The following is a 19,777-nucleotide window of genomic DNA, read 5'->3' as shown; positions in this document are numbered from 1 at the left end:
TGTGGGCATCTCCTCGCCGCTAGCTGGAAACCGAAAGCGCCGCCCTTCGAATTCCTCATTTGCAACATCACGTCGAAAAGGCATCTGTGGCCGTTTGAAATCACTAATTATCCCATCGAGTGCGGCTGTGTGTGAAAATGGCAACTGCCTTCACCCACGAATGGGACGCCCCGCCCGTCGTTGCAACTCGGTACAGTGATGCATGAGGGCCCACCGTTACTCGAGTACTACGTCCCACTGACCCCTCACAAGTCTGTTCGCGACTGCACAGATAGTATGTGAAACAATGGGACCACAGCAGAATGAACATATCAACCAATCTTACACGGCCATCGGGTACAAATACATGATTGCAATAGCAAGATACAATTCCCCGAATTGCAGCGTTGTGCGCGGGACGTGCTCGGCCAAAGGGGAGAGCAGTTTGCACAGGTGGAATCAATCACCACAGGTGGAGGCCATACAGCCTGAAAACACATAAATTGCACAGCCAGTCTCCTCCCACAACCACACCGAAATGCTACCGGCAGGACTCGCGATGTTGGCCCTGGGGGACCTGATAGCACTGCAAGTGCTCCGACTCCAAGAAGTAGACGAACACCAACTACAACCAGCCGCACGGAGGAGACGCAGGAGGAGGAGGAGGCCAAGGCAGGGCCAGCAAGGCCCACCAGCACAGCCACTACCACCACGCAGGCAGCCCGCAATTCAACGCCTCCGAGCACATCCGTTCAACCTCACTGATGAGCAGATCCACACCCTCTACCGTCTGGACCGGGACACCATAGCCGCCATTGTGGACATGACACAGGCTGACCTTGTCAGCATGATAGATAGCCCAACCGCCATCCCACCCCTACTGAAGGTGGTGTCTGTACTACACTTCCTGGCCACAGGCACCTACCAGCACACAGTCGGACAGTTGCATGGCATTTCTCAGCCACTGTTCTCACGGACACTATTGCAAGTGCTCGATGCCCTCCTGAAGCACGCAGACGACTACATCTCTCTACCACGCTCGGAGCAGGAAATTACCAACACAAAAGTGGGATTCCATGCACTTGCCGGCATACCGGGTTGCATTGGTGCCATCGACTGCACCCATGTTGAATTGGTCGTCCCACATGCCATGGAGGCCCAGTACCGCAACCGAAAACAATTTCATTCCCTGAATGTACAGATGGTGTGTGACTCCAACAGGATCATTACACATTGTTGTGCCCGATTCCCTGGATCAACCCATGATTCTATGGTCCTGAGGAACTCTACAATACCACGCTACATGGAACGACACGCAGGGAACAGATCCTGGCTACTCGGTGAGTCTCATTACATGCATGATGATGTGGGGTATGTGAATTGTCAATGACCTGCCAGGAAGGGGGGGGGGGTGTGCGTACGTATCAATGGCATTCCACATCATACGTTTCTCGTCCACATACAGGTGATGCTGGATATCCACTGAAGAGATGGCTCCTCACACCAGTCCGGAACCCACGGGACCAGCATGAGGAGGACTACAACCATGCCCACTCACGTACCCGTGTAGTCATAGAACAGGCATTCGGCCTACTGAAGACCCGTTTCCGCTGCCTCAGCAGGTCTGGCGGGGCACTCCTGTACCGCCATGAGAAGGTTGCAAAGATGGTCATGGCATGTGTCATGCTCCACAACATGTGCGTACGTAGAAATGTGCCCATGCCCCCTGACGCAGAACTGCAAGCACCTGATGATGGTCATGATGAGGGTGGGGATGTGGCAGCACCTCATGGAGTCTGCGAGGCACCGGAGGGCCGTGACATTCGTCAGCATCTCATTGATGTATGCTTCTAGCACTCACGCCTGGTGGCTGATACATGGACACGGGACTCGTGGCACTGCGTGTGTCTGGGACATGCACAATATGGACTGTACGCCTATGATGGCCTAGTACACAAAGATCAATGTCCACACTTCTCATTGGTTGATCGTGCACTTTTTATGGCATATGTGATATCATGTTGAACACCCTATCGACCCGCCACCCAAGTGAGCCCAACACACCCCCTCCACCCTCCTACCTCCCACCCGAACACCAGTGTCCAAAGATGCTCATTGTCAGTGGGCTGTCGCTATTGCATGCCCCCTCTGCGGGTATCAGGGGCACCCCTGCCTGTGGAGCGCAGGTTCCTTCCAGATCTACGTTGGGGGCTGCCCTGGACGGAACTTGCAACGGATGATGTGTCTGCCTGCTCACGTCCATGCATGTCCCTAAGGGTTTGCGAGAGCTCAGTGAGCACACGGCGCACTGCGGCAAGTTCGGCACATACGTCTTTGGACGTCGCATGCAGTTCCCCCCTCAGGCTCTCGGTGCTACTCTCAATTTGTGCCCTTAGCGTCTCTGTACCTCTCTCCATTTCTGCCCTAAGTGTCTCTGTTGATGTTTCTATGTCTGCCTTGGTGCCCCCACATTCATCGGCATGGCCCTTGAGGAGTGTGGCCATTTGCTGCTGTTGGACGATTAACTTGTCGAGGGACTGTTGCCTCTGCTGGGCCATGGCCATTTGCGGTGGTGTCACAGAGGGGCTGTTGTCCTCATGTTGCCTTGCCACAGGGCTTGTGGGGGATGGCCAGTCGTCGTCTTGTGGCTGCACCTGCGTGGTATCCTCATGTTGTACGGGATGGGACAGACAGGGGGATTGGGACAGGTCATGGATGGATCTGACCTCGACATCCCCGTCTTCTGTGTCCGAGCATGCTGCCATCAATGGGGTGTCACCTATGGTGCTGCTGCCACCAGAGGCAGTGCCTTCTGTGGCATCCATTGGGGGGACCTGTGGTGGTGGTGTTGTGGGCATGCTGGCTGCTGGGGTGCCTGTTGATGTTCCCTCCTCTGTGCTGCCACCTGATTTGTGCTGCTGCCGTGTCTTGATGCGTGCAGCTGAGGTGGAGGGTCTCTGGCCGTTGGTCTTGGCCCTCTTTGCAGGTGTGCTGGTAGGGGTGTCCTGTAGCTCGTCGTTTGGATCGGACCCTGTGGTGGAGTAAAGGAGGGCGAGGGTTATTGATGGGTCAGTGGGAATTGGAATGGCATTGTATCACATGCATTGGGGTGGTACCTGAGGGTGATTTGGGTCGGGGTCTTGGAGGTGCTTTGATTTGTGTGTGGAGTGAGGGTGCAGTTGTTTGGCAGCCTGCAGTTAGGGTGTGCCTGCTGCACGTGTAGTGCGTGTATTAGGGGTTTTTAATTATTTATGTATTTATTGTGGGTTTTGACGTGCGCTTTCAGGCCGATGTGTGTGGACGTTCTCCTGGACATGTGTTTCTGTTGCACTATGTGGACGCATGGTACTTCACATGGTTGGACTTTGTGGATTTGGCATTGTTTTATCTGGCCCACCTACCTGAATCTTCGGATGTCTGCACTCCTTTCTCCATCCCTCCGACTCCCTCTATGCTCTCCATTCCGATGGTGGAGGCACAGATTTCTTCCCAGGGGGTCAACTTGATGGGTGATTCAGGACCTCCCCCGGTGGCTGTGGCAATGTTGCGGTTGGCAGAGAGTATGCTGAGGACGCGTATCCGCAGGTCGTCCCATTGCTTGCGGCATTGCTGTGGGGTGCGGGGTGCGGTCCCCACCGTACTTACCCGCTGTGCCACCAGAGCCCATATGGCCTTCTTGTTTGCAAGTGCCGTCCTGGTCATTTGCGTGGAGAAGACGACGGCTGCATTCTCCTGGAGGGTCTCTGTTAGCACGGTGAGTTCCTCACGGGAGAAGTGGACCTGCCGCTTGCGGTCGCACGCTTTCTTCGCTACTTTTCCCATTTTTCGTGGTTTCGCTAGGGTGGTTGACGGGTTGGGGTGTGTTTCAGGGTAGTGATTTTAGTGGTTGTGTGGTTTTGGTGTTTTTATAGGTGTACGCCGGGATGTTTCCCGTTCCGGGCCCATGTTTTAACTTCCGTTTCCGTATATTTCCGGGCACCGTACTTTCCGGTAGGCGCACACTGCGGTGACCGCTAAGAGGGGTGGCGGTATTGCACCTAGGGCGCCGTACGGCGGCGGTGTGGGCCGTTTTGGGGTCATTTCCGCCATCGCGGACTTTGCACTTCCGCCGTGGCGTGGTGCTCGTGCCCGATGGGTCGGAATGGGCCGCACTTTGCTCCTTCGTACAATGGCGGAAACGCTATTTACGCTGTGGCGCTCCGGTCAGTCGCTTTCCGCAAGGGTCGTAATGAGGGCCTAACAGTTTAAACATCCCACCACCACCAATAGCCCCACCCACACACACATACAGGCACAGATGCACCTGACAGCCTGCACACCACACAACTACATGTCGCAGTCATATGCACATGCATCTACCACAATGAATACATCCACCAATGCCGATAAAGCGGCACATGTCTGTGATACTCACACCTGCATACAGCACACATGTTGCATGCTGGCAAAGCGCACACGTAATGCAAAATCACACATGCCAGATGATGATGTTGCATGCACCCTCAAAAACAGTCCACTGTGACATGCAATACAAAAGATGACTTCACACACATATAAGTGTTGTAGAAAGTAAATATCCAAAACAATAATAAAATAATAACCACATGAATCCGATAGAACAACAAACTCAACTGTATTGTATTGTAAATCCAACAAAAAGCATGAGACAAATATTCAAACTTAAACCAAAGGAATCCTCCTTCTGGAAACAAAAATAATGATGCCAAAAAAATAAAGAAAAATAAAGAACAACTGTCACTGCGGCAGTACAATTCCTGCCAACTCAAGCTCCAATGCTGCATTGGAGTCTGTCTCCACCTGCCTTATGCATGCCTCTGTGCTGTCCCTGAGGGCCTGCAGGGTCTCACGAGTCGCCTGCTCAATTGCCTGGGAAGCCCGCATGCCCTCCGCCAGAATGTCAGCACATAATTCCCCACCCTTTGTACTTGCCGCAGCCCTGGCCCTGGCAGCTGCCTCCTCCAAAGCATGCAGTCTTTACTTCCATCTGCTGCCGCATGCGCTTCAGTTGGAATGTTGTTGCCACATGAATACGTTGCCTTACAACCTGCCTCCCCTGCCAGACGAAGAATGACAGCTGTGACCTCTGTGCAAGAAGCCGCTGGCATGCCTACCTCTACTGCTGCAACTGCTCTTGCAGACTGGCAGCCCGCCTCTGGGGCTGGGCCTCCCTCCAGAGAGACCACCGACTCCTGGAGAGGAGTACTTGGCCACCACTTTTGTCAAGTGCCATGTCCACTTGCACCCTCTGATCCTGGCTGACAGACATACACAAGCCTGGTTCCACAGGAATGGGCTCCATATCCACTTGCAGCCCCACTGACCGTGAAGCTGACACCAGACCAGCAAATGGGTGTAAGTGGGCAGCGTAGCTGGAGGGTGGTGGCATCATGGAGGCCACACCTTTGGGTGCCTGGGGCACAGTTGCTGCGGAGGAGGTGGGTGTCACCTGTGATGCCTGGACCATGTTCACCACAGCCAGCGGTGCAGCAGCCATCTGCGAGAGGATGTGGCACACCTGCCCGTGAAGCCTGACACATTGGCCATGGACCACGTCCAGGGACTGCAGAGTAGCCACCTGCCATCCATGGCCCAGAATGAGCAAGGGTACAACGGCATCCTGAGTTGCGTCACTGGCACTCACTGCTGGGATAGTTTGTGTGGTTGCATCAACACATGTGAGCAGCCCTGCAGACAATGGCCCGGGGACACTATGAATAGGCGATCCAACCGAAGTGTCTTGCACAACATCCTGCTCCAGGCACATGTCCCCAGCCTGCACGTTGGATGATGCACCCCCACCAGACACCATGGCCAAGTCCTCAACTGCGCCCTCCACCTCCATCACTCCTGAACCTGGCACCATAGATGGCAACTCTGTGGCAAGCTGCCTGTCTGGGTATCGCAGAATCCCCATGCACCTCAATCCCTGAGAACTCACCCTCCAGGTCCATGGAAACGTCCCTCATGTCATCCCCAGTGCCATTAAAGGATGTACCCTCAGCAGCCACCTGTCCCTCAGGTAAGGTGAATGACGGGATCCGTTGCCGTGGTCTATGCAGCCTCCACAATGCCTTGGCCTTGCAACTGTCTCTTCCTCTGTGTTGCTTTTCTCATTTGCATTTGACACTGGATGGTAAGGGAGAGAGGAGAGGCAGGTCAGCATGTGCGTACACATTTGCATATCCAAATTGATGGCATCTCAAATACAAATGGCGTGGACGAAACTCAATATGACTGCAACTAATCACCCTGTACATATAGACATGTGAGCATGTAACACAAGATGCCAACTACCTCCCGAGTGCATGCATGGATATGCAGGGAATGACCATTGCCCACCCCAAGGCAAAAACATTCACCATGGATAACTAGGAAAATGGATGGGGCATACGTGAGGACTTGAGCATATTACCAAGACACACAGCCAGCATCATTGCACCATTGACACAAACATCCTCACCCTCCACTGACACAGGACCCTCCTCCCGCATATATTACCATGATACATGGCCATGGGGAAGGTGGACACGGCAGACCCCATGCTCCCCACCATAGATTACCACTGACTAATGGCAAGTTAGTTCCATCACCCATACAAATCAATGGCCTTCCAGGGCCCAACACCCTTGCTGTCAGCATGCAACTGCACAAAGCCACAGCAGAATACAAGGACCACCTTGGTACATCCAAGGCCTTCGCACCCATAGGGCACACACAGAGTGCAACCATGCATGCACCATGATGTCACACAACACTGTCATGTCCATCGACATGCATCCTCCCAAAATGCATACCCATCACAAGACATATACATTCTGCTACATTTGACTCAGAGTGTGGACTCACCTGCTGCCTGGATCTGGTAGTGCAGTCCGAGTACCTGGGCATGAAGATTCGTATTCACCCTCTGCAAGTTCCACAGATGGAGAGGCGAAATCCTATGGCACCCACCTGAGTTCACCTCTGCTGTTGGTCCTGCCTCGATGGCCGTCCTGGCCTTTTTTTGTTACTGAATCCTCATGTCGTCCCATCTCTTTTTAATGTTTTCCAGTGTTCACACGGCCACACCCTCAATATTGACAGCTGTGGCAATGTCCTGCAAGAGCCTCCTGTGACCAACCGCCCCAAGCTGCTGCTCCTGGTGGAACAGTGCATCATGGTGCTGCAGCACCTGGTCACAGCGTATGGCAACTTCTGCCCCCAGGAAGTTGGCTTCCCATGTCCAAGCAACCCTTGAGGTGGTGGTGGACTGGGATGCACCTGTAACATAGATAAAGGTGTAACTACCTCAAATGTGATGATTTCTCAACACTCAGTCTGTGCTCCACTGGGTGCGTCCACAGTTCATGGTCCCAAGTATTCTCCAAGGATGTTGTCCTCCATCCCTGGTCCAATATTGATTCCGCCATCCAAGGCAAATCATCCACGGCTAATGTCAAGACTGACACCTGGGCAAGGACTAACACACTCACACATGCGCACACAATGACGAGCTGTACATGTCTCAACCAACTCAGGTCCCTTGCCAGCACCATTCATGCATCTGCTGTTGCAGATCCCATGTGCATGAGGGTACAAGTACACGCTAACTACTATGAATTGCAAAAGTTACCTTGCACTACGTGCATATCATTGCAATTATGAGTGTTAGGCAGAATCATATGCAGTACCCTTTGGGAACACTTCACACAATCAAGACTACATGTGTAAGTACAATTTCACCTTTGGTACAAGCCTGTACTACACTGTAATGTGGTAGCAGTGGCTGAGCAGCCAGACTTATCTCAAGAGCAAAGTGAGCAGTAGAACAGGTTACACAAAGTACTAGCAATTGCAGTGATTCAAACAAACACTTAACTCAAGGTTTCTTGGTAAAAGAATATACATTTATTTACACAGCCATTTGGAAAACATTCCACGAGTAAGAGCAGCTCAATATCACAATCTGATATACTACAATACACAACCAATCAGTTTCTGAACAAGTTCAGCTTCCATGAAGTGGGAGCAAAATGGCTCTTCAGTTACTTTAAAAAGGGGTAAAAATACAAGGTTATAAGAATCAACAGCACAACTACTTTCATTGGCAGGGAAAAGGGTTTCAGTTCACTACAACCAGCAATTCAATTCAATAGGATTGGGCCAAACTCAATGGAGGTGGAGTGGTCCTTATTTTTAAAGACTCCCTAATGGTGTGGAAAGTCGATATTTGTAATATTGATAACTGTGATATACTCCATGAAAAAGTTAGAATGCATGCAGAGAACACATTAAATATTATTCTTGTCTATCGCCCGCCAAAATCCATGAAGGATTTTAGTAATCAGCTATCCGATGTGCTATTAGTCTTTTTAAAACCTCTATCTAATGTCCTTTTATTGGGCGACTTGAATTATTGGTTAGGAGACAATACTGACCCCCATGCCAAACTATTAGACTGAGCCTTATCTAATCTAGGCTTCTCCAAATTCATCAATGTGCCTACACATGTGAAGGGACACTCTCTTGATTGGTTGGGCTGTCTTAATACCACCCCTACCAACATAGATGTGGGTCCCTGTCCATGGTCGGATCACTTTTCTATCTATTTTGAGATGACCTCAGACACAATCATCGACAATAATAAACCTGCTCTTAGCACCACGCGTAGTAGAAATCTAAAAAAATTGATGAATGAAGCTCTTGATCCATGGATTAATACTCTGAATAGCATGATCAAAGATGACTCCTCGGTAGAAGTTATCACTGCAGCTTACCAAGTTACGCTTCAAGACGCAATTAATACCCTAGCTACTATCTCTAACAAAGAAATAGTAATCAGGGAACCTAATCTATGGTTTACTCATGATCTTCAAGAACTTAAAAGTGCTAAAACCAAGGCTCTCTGTAAATGGAAAAAATCTCAGTCTGAAGCCGACAAATAAATATATAATAGTCTTGTCAGGGCTTATAAAAAAGCAGTGATTGCTGCAAAAACAGCTTACCTTGATGAGCAGATTGTCAAAGCCCAGTCCACTCCCAAGGAACTCTTTAAAGTGTTCAAAGAATTGGAAACAAAAAAGAACACTATGCAGGACACCATCACAAAAGATTCCAGATTTTGCAACCAAGTACAGGAGGCCGTGGATGGTAAACTTAATAAAATCAATAAAGGTATCGCATAAGCTAGCGCATCTTTATCATGTAAGGGTCTCAAGGACGCCTTTACTCCTGCCAAATGTTGGAAGGAAGATTAACTTTTCTCTTTCAAATCCATTACTGCGGAGGACCTTACAGTAATAATTTAAAATCTTAAACCATCTAACTGTAAGGGAGATGTTTGTCCTGCCCTAACAATTAAAGCTTGTGCAACCTCGCTCATCCCCACCCTCTGTAAGTTTGTCAATGCATCTTTCAGGGATTGTACAGTGCCCACTTGTATCAAACACTCTTGGGTGACCCCATTATTTTAAAAAAACCTGATCTCTCCCCTGACGATCCACTTAACCAGCGCCATCTCTAATTCCCCATTTCTCCTTTAGATTCTTGATAAAGTTGCCTATATTCAACTACTGGCTCATTTGAGAAATGGTAACATCTTGAATAAGAGACAGTCTGGCTTTTCGGGAAAAGCATGGCACAGAGTCTGCTTTGCTGGATTTGCAATCTAGGCTCCTCCGACATATGGACCAAGGCGACCCCAGAATGCTGATGCTGTAGGACCTATCCGCCGGCTTCGACCTGGTAGACCATACTGTATTGGTCTCCGGGTTGAGGGAGGTGGCGGGTTTCTCAGCACCGGCGGCTGCTTGGGTGACCTCTTTTCTGAAAAATTGCCATTGAAGAGTGAGCAGCAATCTGGCAGTTAGTAACATCAATGAGCTGAGTCAAGGCGTCCCTCAGGGAGCCTGTCTTTCCACCATATTCTATAAAATCTTTACACTGCCCTTCCTTGATTTCCTGGACAATAATAACATAGAGTTTACAAACTATGCAGACGATAGTCAGTGTATCATACCTATCACTGGTGTCTTCCTGGAGGATTACATTATTGTCAACAGGATTTACCTGCTCATCCAAAGTTGGATGTGTTCTAATGGATTAGCTCTTAACACAAGCAAGACAGAGCTCATAATTGTGGGTACTGATCCTAAGATTCCTAAACTTGAAGACCAATTCTCTGAATTGGTAATCAATGAATGTGTTATAGTGGTCAAGAAAAAAGTCAAGACTTTGGGTATCTATCTCGACAGTAACCTTAACATGAAAGCGCAGGTTGGTAGCTTGGTGGCCTTGTCCTCCTATTATATTAAACTGTTTTCGCATGCCCACCCTTTCCTTTCACAAACTAGTAGGGAAACACTAGCAAGAGCACTGATAAGCTCCAGGATAGACTATTGTAGTAGCCTGCTGACTGGCCACCCAAATTGTGAATTGAATAGCCTGCAGGTAGTGCACAACAACGCTGTTAGAGTTGTTCTGGACAAGAAGAGGTTAGACCATATCTCTAAGGCTAGAAGGGAACTTCATTGGCTCCCTATTAAAGAACAAATCCACTTTCAGCTCCTATCTATTTCTTTCAACTGTTTGAAAAATTCTGGCCCCACCTATCTCAATGAGGATCTAAGGCCTAAGGTGAGCAAACATAATCTCAGATCTAATAACCAATCTCAGTTTATTGTCCCGGCATGTAGATTATCGCAGACTAAGGCCTGTGCCTTTTTTTCTGCAGCTCACGTGGCATGGAACAATCTTCCCTTGAAACTGAGAGAGTAAAATGTCAATCGTGTTTTCAGAAAAGGATTGAAGACACACCTGTTTAATTAAACACCTGATGGCTTCCGTAACGCTTTTCTACTCTCTCTCTTCTCTCTTGTTGGCTTGTTAACCTGTAACCTGTGTATGCTACATGTTTGTCAGTGCTCTTAAGCCTTAGGGTCAGCGGTCTTTGCGCTATACAAATGTTTAAATAAATAAATAAATAATGGTTCAGAGTCTTGTGTAGGATAGCACAGTTCTGGTAGGAAACGGTTAAGTCTTTGTCACGGATCTTAGAAGAATTTGGTCAGACAAAAAGTTAGATGTTGATTTAGGGAAGGACAAGCCTTCAAAGTCGGGAAAGTTTCACAAACTTTCACTGCGGACGAACAGAGTTCTGCACCGCACTTGCACAGCACCTTGTAAGTGAAGAAAAACTGTAGGTGAGGCAGTTATTCCTGGCAGGTCCTGCAGATCTCGCTGTTCCTGAGCTTCACTTGTGGGGATAAGGAGGACACCGGGAGGTTGCTGCACTGCCCAGGGGAAAGGCCACAAGCTTGGCAAAACGTCGGTTTAAGGTGTGAGTTCCATAAAGTCCACAAGCTGGTTCCTTTCCCCTGGCTATCCGGTTTTCAACAGCACTCTGAAGAAAATTCGACCAGGTTGGGGACGATGTCCAGGTCGCTTGCAAGTTGGTGGTTCCCACCAAACTCAAGGGAAGAAGTTAACCTTCAAGGGCTTCTCTGTTGATGGAGTTTCAGGGAATTTGGACCTGCAGCAGGGCTTCACTGGCGGACCAGGAGTTGCAGCAGCCGTCTTCCTTCAGCTCGTCTTCGGTTCTTTCGTTCCAGTGGTTGACTCTACTTTCCAAGTCGCAGAGACCGGCTTTTAAACAGTTTTCCCCAGTTAATTCCAGCCTGGCTGTCACTCACACAGCAGGGTGGCTGTCCTTGCCGGACAGCCAGCTGGCCAATCACGCCAGAGTGCATTCAGGTCTCCTAGGAGGCTAAACACAGGGAGTTTAAGGCACCTCCCTCACATCCTGTCCACCCCAGACACTCAGGTGCCAGAGGAGGGTTTCAGCACTGAAGCCCACCAAAGGCCAATGAACAGAGGGACCAAACCTGGTTTGGCACGCAGAGACAAACACAAGAAGGACCTTTCCAAAAAGAAATGGCGAAAAAAGTTGACCGGAGTCTGTTTTTACAGATAGTTCTGGGGCGCCATATTGGAAAACATGGCTGACCCGATTTTTAGCTACCTGTGTTCGCGGTCGGGAAAAATCATGGTAGTTTGTTTAAAACCACTGCCACCAGCCATTTCAAGTGGGAAAGGGTAACATTTGACTGTTACATGAGTGTTTAGACTCAGGGGAAGCTTGGCAACCCCTCCAGCAATCTATAGGAAGATAGTGTGTGCTGGGTCTGTAAATTTAAAAAGACTAGTAAAGTAAATTTAACCTTACATGCTCTGGGAGACAGTAGTCAGTCCCAGAGAAGGTATTTAAACCTTGAGGAGTCTGAAAGACACCCTTGTGCCACTGCACTGAGGGTGCTGTGTGACACACAGAAAAAGATGATGGCTATTGAGTTGTTTTAAAACTCCATATCCAAAGAACACAAAAGTAAAACACACATCAAAATGAAAAGTTCAAATTCCCAAAATATAGCAAAAGAGCGGAGGGCTCTAAGGTAGAGGGAATTTAGCACTTGGGTGAGAATTCTCCCTAACAGTGAGCTCCCAAATACAATACACAGTGCCTCCACAACAGTACCCACCTCCCCATGAGTGCCACCTTCCGGTACCAGGACCATCTTAACCACTTTTGGGGCACTGCGCATGGACACCTTTGGGGCACCCCTCCACCAAACTAAAGAAATTTAGTGATCACAAATATCCAGTCGCACCTTCCCCTCTACCCTCTCGTCGTGTTCACAACCTATAGATTGATATGCTGCCTCGTAGCATGCAAAAGTAAGCATGATTTCTCCCTTTAAGTCCCCTTACCCTCTTCATTCTTGCTCTAATCAGAATGATAAACAAGTATCATGTGAAGGCCAACATTAGCAGTCTACAAGATGTTGCTTCTGTTCTAATATAGGTACAGGACACTTTTTATCAATAGCATCCAGGGAGGTATGCAACCTGCAGTATTAGTGAAGGAATGTGTGTAAAAGGTGCATGTAACTCAGAATAGACAGAGCACTCACATTAGTCGTCTCAGAATGAAAAAGTGCACACGCATGGATAGAGGAGACCAAGCGGAAGGAAGGAGAAAGCTACACATACCATCACATGGATAGTGAATGCAGATTAGAAGCTACCAGGAAGGTGTCTGTATTCAGACAGACTGAGATTAGTAGTGGGACGTGGTTTACAAATAGTGCTGCCATTATAGGTCAAGGGAACAAGTGCCTGTGGTGTGAAATATATCAATGCTCTCTATTATAATGGAAGCAACAATATAGCCAGTAAAACCGTGAGTGAGGCTTTTTTGAAGATCATACCCTGAGAAGGATATCACTATGAATGCCTGACAATTTTGAAAGGTTTAGGGACTGGCAATTTTCAGAGGTTAGGCAATACAAGATTAAATGAGATACCCAGGATCAGAGATTGGTTAAGGGGTGAACCTGGGATGTGTACCAACTCTGCAATTTCTGAATTTAAATACTTTCTTTTCCAGTTCTTACCATGAACTAAAATAATCTAATTTTATAAAATTGGCTTGGCAAGTACACAAATCACATTCCGAACCATGACAATTTATTAAAACAAAATGTAATAGAAGGGTGTTATGCAAAATGGGAATGATTCTAGCTTTGTTGTTTCCATCATCAAGGGCAGTATATAAGTACCAGCATTCCAAACAATGTGATTTAACAGATTTAATCTGGGTTTGTCTTTTGTATTTTAAAGCTTGAAATACTTCCAAAACACTGGCATGTGAAATTGTGATTTATAAACGTGCAGAAAAACCTTTGACTTGTTACAAAAAAAGCAAAACCGTTTTTTGTGTCAAATGAGCAGACCTTAAAATATTCTTGCCCGATGGCCTACATCATCTTGTCTGCTCTCTTCTGTCTACCAACCCTTCCACTCAAATGGCCTATCTAAGATAAAAGATCAAGTAATGGGCTAAACGATACCACCAGCATGTGAGAAGGCAAACCTCACAGAAAACAGCACATACATTTAAGACATATTAGATGATTTGACCAGGATCACTGTATCATCTGCTGGCAAATCCAGGATACAAGCATGAACGCTTTGGTTCCAACACCTCATCTGAACAAACCAATTTCTAGACCTTCATCATATAACGACATTTTAGTTTGCATAGCAACAGCTATCTGGTGCAGGTGCATTGCTGATAGCAGCACCTTTTGTGCTGCAAAACCACGAACATATGTAGGCAGGTTATAAACTTCATTCATAGGAAAGGCTCAGCCAGCTTTGCTCTAATGTGCTATTCTAATCTTGCATATAAACACATAAGCCTCTGCAATGAGTGCTTAACACACTGAGCTAATATCTGAACCATCAATATGTATTTCAGCTTTGGCTAATGCACATGATCAGCATAATTCCCACAGGAAGGAAAGAATGCTACTGGAGTTGTGCCGTAGTGAGCATACTGACTCAGTGAACACAGAAAGCATTACATGATAAATTGATCAAAGCAGCATGTACTTATCAACAACCAACAGGCAATAGGTTCAGAACCTCAGCAGCATGCCATAAAATATCCTGACGTGTGCTGTTTAAGTCTGGTAAACAATGGAATCTTCCTTCTTTAGATCAGGCAGCCTTGTGGGGCCCCTTCAAGCATGCATCCACTGCCATCACTTGCCCCGGTCCAATGCCCCCACTCACTTGTACTGAGTATCAGCAGGCAGAAATGTAGTTTAGATGAACCTATGGCACACTGGCAATGTACTGCAATCTGGCCAAGGAGTCCACAACAGATGGATTGCAGGAGTGTGATAGCAGGCCAAGGAGTGTCTCGAACCAGTGGTAGGAAGCTCCCTGTGGACCAATGCAACTGGATGCCAAAACAAGCTGTGCCGTCTCGTGTAAGTTAAGCGTGTCATGCCGTGCTTACTAGTAATATTGGGTGCATGCACAGGATGCATATGCACAGCTTATTCGTAATGGTCGTATGATGTGGAGTACTTCCTAGATCGGTGTTACAGGCATAGGCGGAGAATACGGTGCGCAAGTGCTGAACAGCATGAATTTCAAGAATACATCCTGAGGAATCCAGACATGGACAGAAGGGGGACTGGCAGAGCTGGGAGACCAGTCAAGGAGAGGGGACCCACACTACCACATGCCAGGGGAGGGCACAACCACCACATGGTGGAGATGCACCACTGCCACAAACAGGCACCAGCACAGCCACTGAAGGTGCCACTGGTACCCCTACAACCAGGGACCGCCACCACTGACTGAGAAGGGGGTGAGCTGGAAGAGGACATTTACGATGAGGAATTGCAAATCTTTACAGACTTTGTTGTGGAAAACTAGTTTGAGTTGTACCCCTGGGCTGGAGGCACTGTGAGACAGGCCCAGCATAAGCAGAGGTGGCAGGAGGCGACTGACCTTGTGAATGCCTGTGGGGTGTAGAGGCACACTGCAAAAGAGGTGCATAAGCGCATGGATCATTTGACCAGGCGTGCAAAGGCGAAGCTGGGAGCAAATGTGTCCTCTGCAGAGGCGACTGGTGGTAGTTCGCCACATATTGAGGAACTCACACCTTTTGAGGAGGTAGCCTCTGGCCTCTTCTCAAGTGAGAAGGTTGTTGGTATCGCAGGCATCAACACATTCGGACATGCTGCAGGTGAGGGATATGTGTGACTGATGTATGTGATCATGACAACACTGTTCATGGCAAAGGTGGTGTGGATTGGTGTTGCAGAGTGGTATTCACTTCATGGGATTGATGTCCAAGCTGCATATGGATGGGGGTCCAATTGATGCAGGATGTATTGTGGCTGTTGGTTGCGTAGGGTAGACCTCACTGTACCTTGCCAATGTGTGTGGGAATGGCATTGTCTTCATGGCATTGTGTCCAGGTACTGCATTTCAGCATGCACAGCACCTGTGTCATGTCTTTTGGTGTGTACTGTCAATGTTGTGTGCACTCACATAGCTGCTCCACTGTCAATGGCTCATGCATGTGTGTGTCACTCAATTCTCAGGTCATACAGTGACCCAGGGATGTGTGCAATGCCAGTGTACTGAATGTGCATTTGAGGAGTCCATGCTCTGTTGGACGTGGAAGTGCGCACCAGTGACATCTGTGTCGCTCCTTGGCATGACATGCCTGTGGTGTATGTTTGTGTTGGTACCTTGATGCAACCTTGACTGTAGTCTTTGCAGGGAGGATGACAGTCACCTTGACATTACCTGTCCAAACGGTGTAGGATTGTGATTACGCTGGCCACTGACTGTACATGGTCACATCCACACATGTGTTCTCTGTTCGACGGGTTGCAGGGTTTACATCAAGGTTGCCCAGTCTCTTGCTACCTTGGCACTCAGGCCTTGCATTTGCACCTATGCCACTGTGTGACCATTTCATACTCCTACCGCCAACATTCACCTACTTGCTCGTCCATTTGATCATCAATGTGTGCATTGACTACACATTCAAGCCCAGCTATATATTGTCATCCCTTTAGCCTGTACTGCTGCAATATCCATCTCCTGCTTGCCCTGTCAGTGTGGATACATGATGATGGCCGAATATGTGTATACTGTAGCAGACATACACATTCACATGTTTAGATGCACTTCCAGTACTGGTGGCAAAGTCATGCCTGCTACCTATTCGATGGCCAGCTGATGGTGTCTGCTTGTATGGGACATGGCACTTACATGTCCAGATTATGGTGCTCAGATGCATATGTTTCCCACTGTATGACATGTGCATCCTCATAGCTTACGGTGCATGTCGTCGTTGCATGGTTTATGCTTTACTCACTCATCAGGTTTACACTGCCATCATGTATGTTGTTTCTGGGGTGTCTGGGGTGCAATGGTGCTCCGTCTAGGGTTGGCATGGTTGCGAGACAGGACTATGGTACCAGTGTTGGATTCTGTTGCATGTGTCTGTAGGCCATTTGCACTGCATGCATTTCATGTGTGGCATGGATGTATATCCTGATTTTGCCCTAATTTGTGTTCTCTTACGTTTTGTAGCTGATGTCGCAGTTGAAGGCACCGGGTGCTAGAGGGATCATCAGGGGATGCTCAACCTGGCACCAGCAGTCTGTGCATGTGGAGAATCCACACCAGTTGCTGGCCATTCTGGCCATCCTGGCCCCGTCTGCAGTGGCATCATCAGGGGAGGAGGATGAGAATGATGATATTTAAGCGTTTGTGAGGCAACAACCACTGAGCAGTCCCATCCCCATGTTCCTACTTGAGCTCGGGGAGGTGACTGAGACTGAGGGGGGGCAGGAGACTAGAGCCCTGCCTGTGGTGAGTCAGGCATCTTTGGGCGGCACTATGTCTGCAACACAGCCCACTCCCGTCTTGGTCGCAGCAGAGGTGAGTGTTGGTGGTGGGATGCATGCAGTCCTGCAAGCCATGCCAGTGCTACTACTCAGGCAGGGATGCACTGCATCATCACATATTTAGTGCCCATGCACACATGGGGGCGTATGTGTTAGGGAGAATTCTCCAGAATGGCTAATTTCCCTTACCTACTGAGTCCCTCAGCAGCTTTGCTAGGTAGACAGGATGGGAGAGAGGGGTTTTAGGCCCCCTGCACAGGGTCTCCTTGGAGACCCAAGTCCAATCTTGTTTGATTGGCTAGGTGACTTTCCTGCCAGAACAGCCACTCTGCTGTGTGATTGACAGCCAGGCTGTGTGAATGGGGAAAAACTGCATAAACAGCAGGTCTCTGGGACTTGGAAGGCAGAGTCACCACTGGATTGAGAGAACCGAAGAGAAGCTGAAGGAAGAGGACTGCTGCAACTACTGAACTTCCTGGTGAAGCCCTGCTGCGGGTCCGAATCTCCTAAACTTCGACGCCAGAGATCATCTGCAAGGAATCCTCTTTACTTGAGCTGGTGAGACCAACCAGTTCGCCAAACACCAAGCAAGGCCTCCCTGCCCTGGTCGAATTTGCTGTGCATCGCTGCAGTGAACCGGATAGCCAGGAGGACCGGACCCTGTTTGGGTTTTAAGGAGCTCACCTTTTATTTGTTGCTTTGCTCTGCTGCTGGTTTCTTCCCTGGGCAGTGCAGGACCCTCCAGTCTTCCTTCTTCATGTCAGTCCGACAGTCGCTTCAGGAACAGTGAGTCTTCAGGATCTGCCAGGAACTTCTGCCTAAGCTACAGCATTCTTCTTCTTCTAAGGTACTGTTCAAACCCGGTTATTCGTTCCATCCGACTGCGGTGAAAGTGTTTTAAATCTTTCGCCAATCCGAGGGCTTGTCCTTCTCTACTCTTTTAAGTAACTTTTCTTCCGACCAACTTCGTTTCAAACTCTTGGCAAAGACTTAACTGCAAACTACTCTGAACTGTGTGATCCTCTGCAAAGACTCTGAACCATTAACATTGGCCCAGGCCTATTGATTTGAATCATCATTGTAGTAGACCTATTATAGATTTCCCTGCCTACTGTATAATCTTGTCTTTCCATCACTTTTTAAACTGCTGGGATGCCATTTTGCTCACACTTCATTTTGAGTTTAACTTGTCCAGAATTTATTGGGTTTTGTGTAGTATATTAAGATTGTGATTTTTCTGCTGATTTACTTAATGAACTGTCTTACAAATGATTGTGTACATAAATGTATATTCTTTTACACAGAAACCTTGAGTCAGTGTTTGTTTGAACCATAGCAATTGCTGTCCTTTGTGTAACTTCTGATACTGCTCACTTTACTCTTGAGATAAGTCTTGCTTATCAGCCATCGCTACCACTTTACTGTGTAGTACAGGCTTGTAACAAAGTTGAATTTGTACTTGCACTTGTAGTCTTAATTGTGTGTGGTGTTTCAAAAGGGTACTACATATGATTCTACCTAACACTGGTGTACAGTGGTGAGGATAAAATATGCTATTACCTTGGATCAACTAACCACAAGGCTAAACATCACTAAAAAACAAATTTTAATCATGCCTGATATGGAAAGCTACAGTCAGGAGACCCTCCTTAGTTACACTGGATTACCTGAAAAATCTGTGTAAAGAAAGGACTCTCTCTGTTAAAGGCAAAAGGTCAGAATTAATTGAAAGGTTGTTAGAGAAACGAAGTCTGGAGAGTGGGTCTGAAATACCTGACCCTCCAGCAAATGTGGAAAATGATGAGAATGATAATGTGTCAGTTATTATGGATGAGTTAGATGAGGCAGATGTGTCTCACAATGTAGGCCTTACTCCTCCTCTACCTGCTCAGAAACCTCAACCTGTGTCCACTGGGACCCCATCAGGGGCTACACTCACTCCTGAATTCAGTGCTCTTGAAAAGATGAAGCTTGAATTGGAATTCAAACGTATTAATGCTCAAACTGAACAAAAACATCAAGAACTTAAGCTCAGAGAAATGGAGCTGAACCATGCCTTAGAAATGAAAAAGTTGTCTTTTGAAAATGCTTCTCTCTCAGGGTCTTCTAGGTCTTCCAGTCCTAAGAGACCCCGTATGCCTAGAAATTGTTGGTATGTATGAGGCTAAGCTTGATATTTTGGATTGGTTGGTACTGTTTGAGTATAACCATGGGATTCAAGACATTACAGGGAATCAGTTGCTTCCTTGGCTCTTCTCTAGTCTACCCACTGCTGCATCTGATGTTGTGATGGAGTTGGGGGAGGTGGATAGGATTGATTATGAGTGTGTGAAGCTAGCTTTAGTTGCTAGATTTGGGAAGACCCCTTTCCAGTACCTTAAGAGGTTTAGGACCCTCAAAAAGCGAGATGGTACCCCTTGGGCTACCTGTGTATGTGAATGTTTGAAGAATTTAGATAGTTGTGTTAAGGGTTACAGAGGAAACACTTATTAAGGTATGAGAAATCTTGTTATGTT

Source organism: Ambystoma mexicanum, chromosome 6q (assembly GCF_040938575.1).
Source record: "Ambystoma mexicanum isolate Mex_15411 chromosome 6q, UKY_AmexF1_1, whole genome shotgun sequence".
NCBI classification, from domain to species: domain Eukaryota; kingdom Metazoa; phylum Chordata; class Amphibia; order Caudata; family Ambystomatidae; genus Ambystoma; species Ambystoma mexicanum.
Note: the sequence above shows the minus strand (reverse complement) of the source record.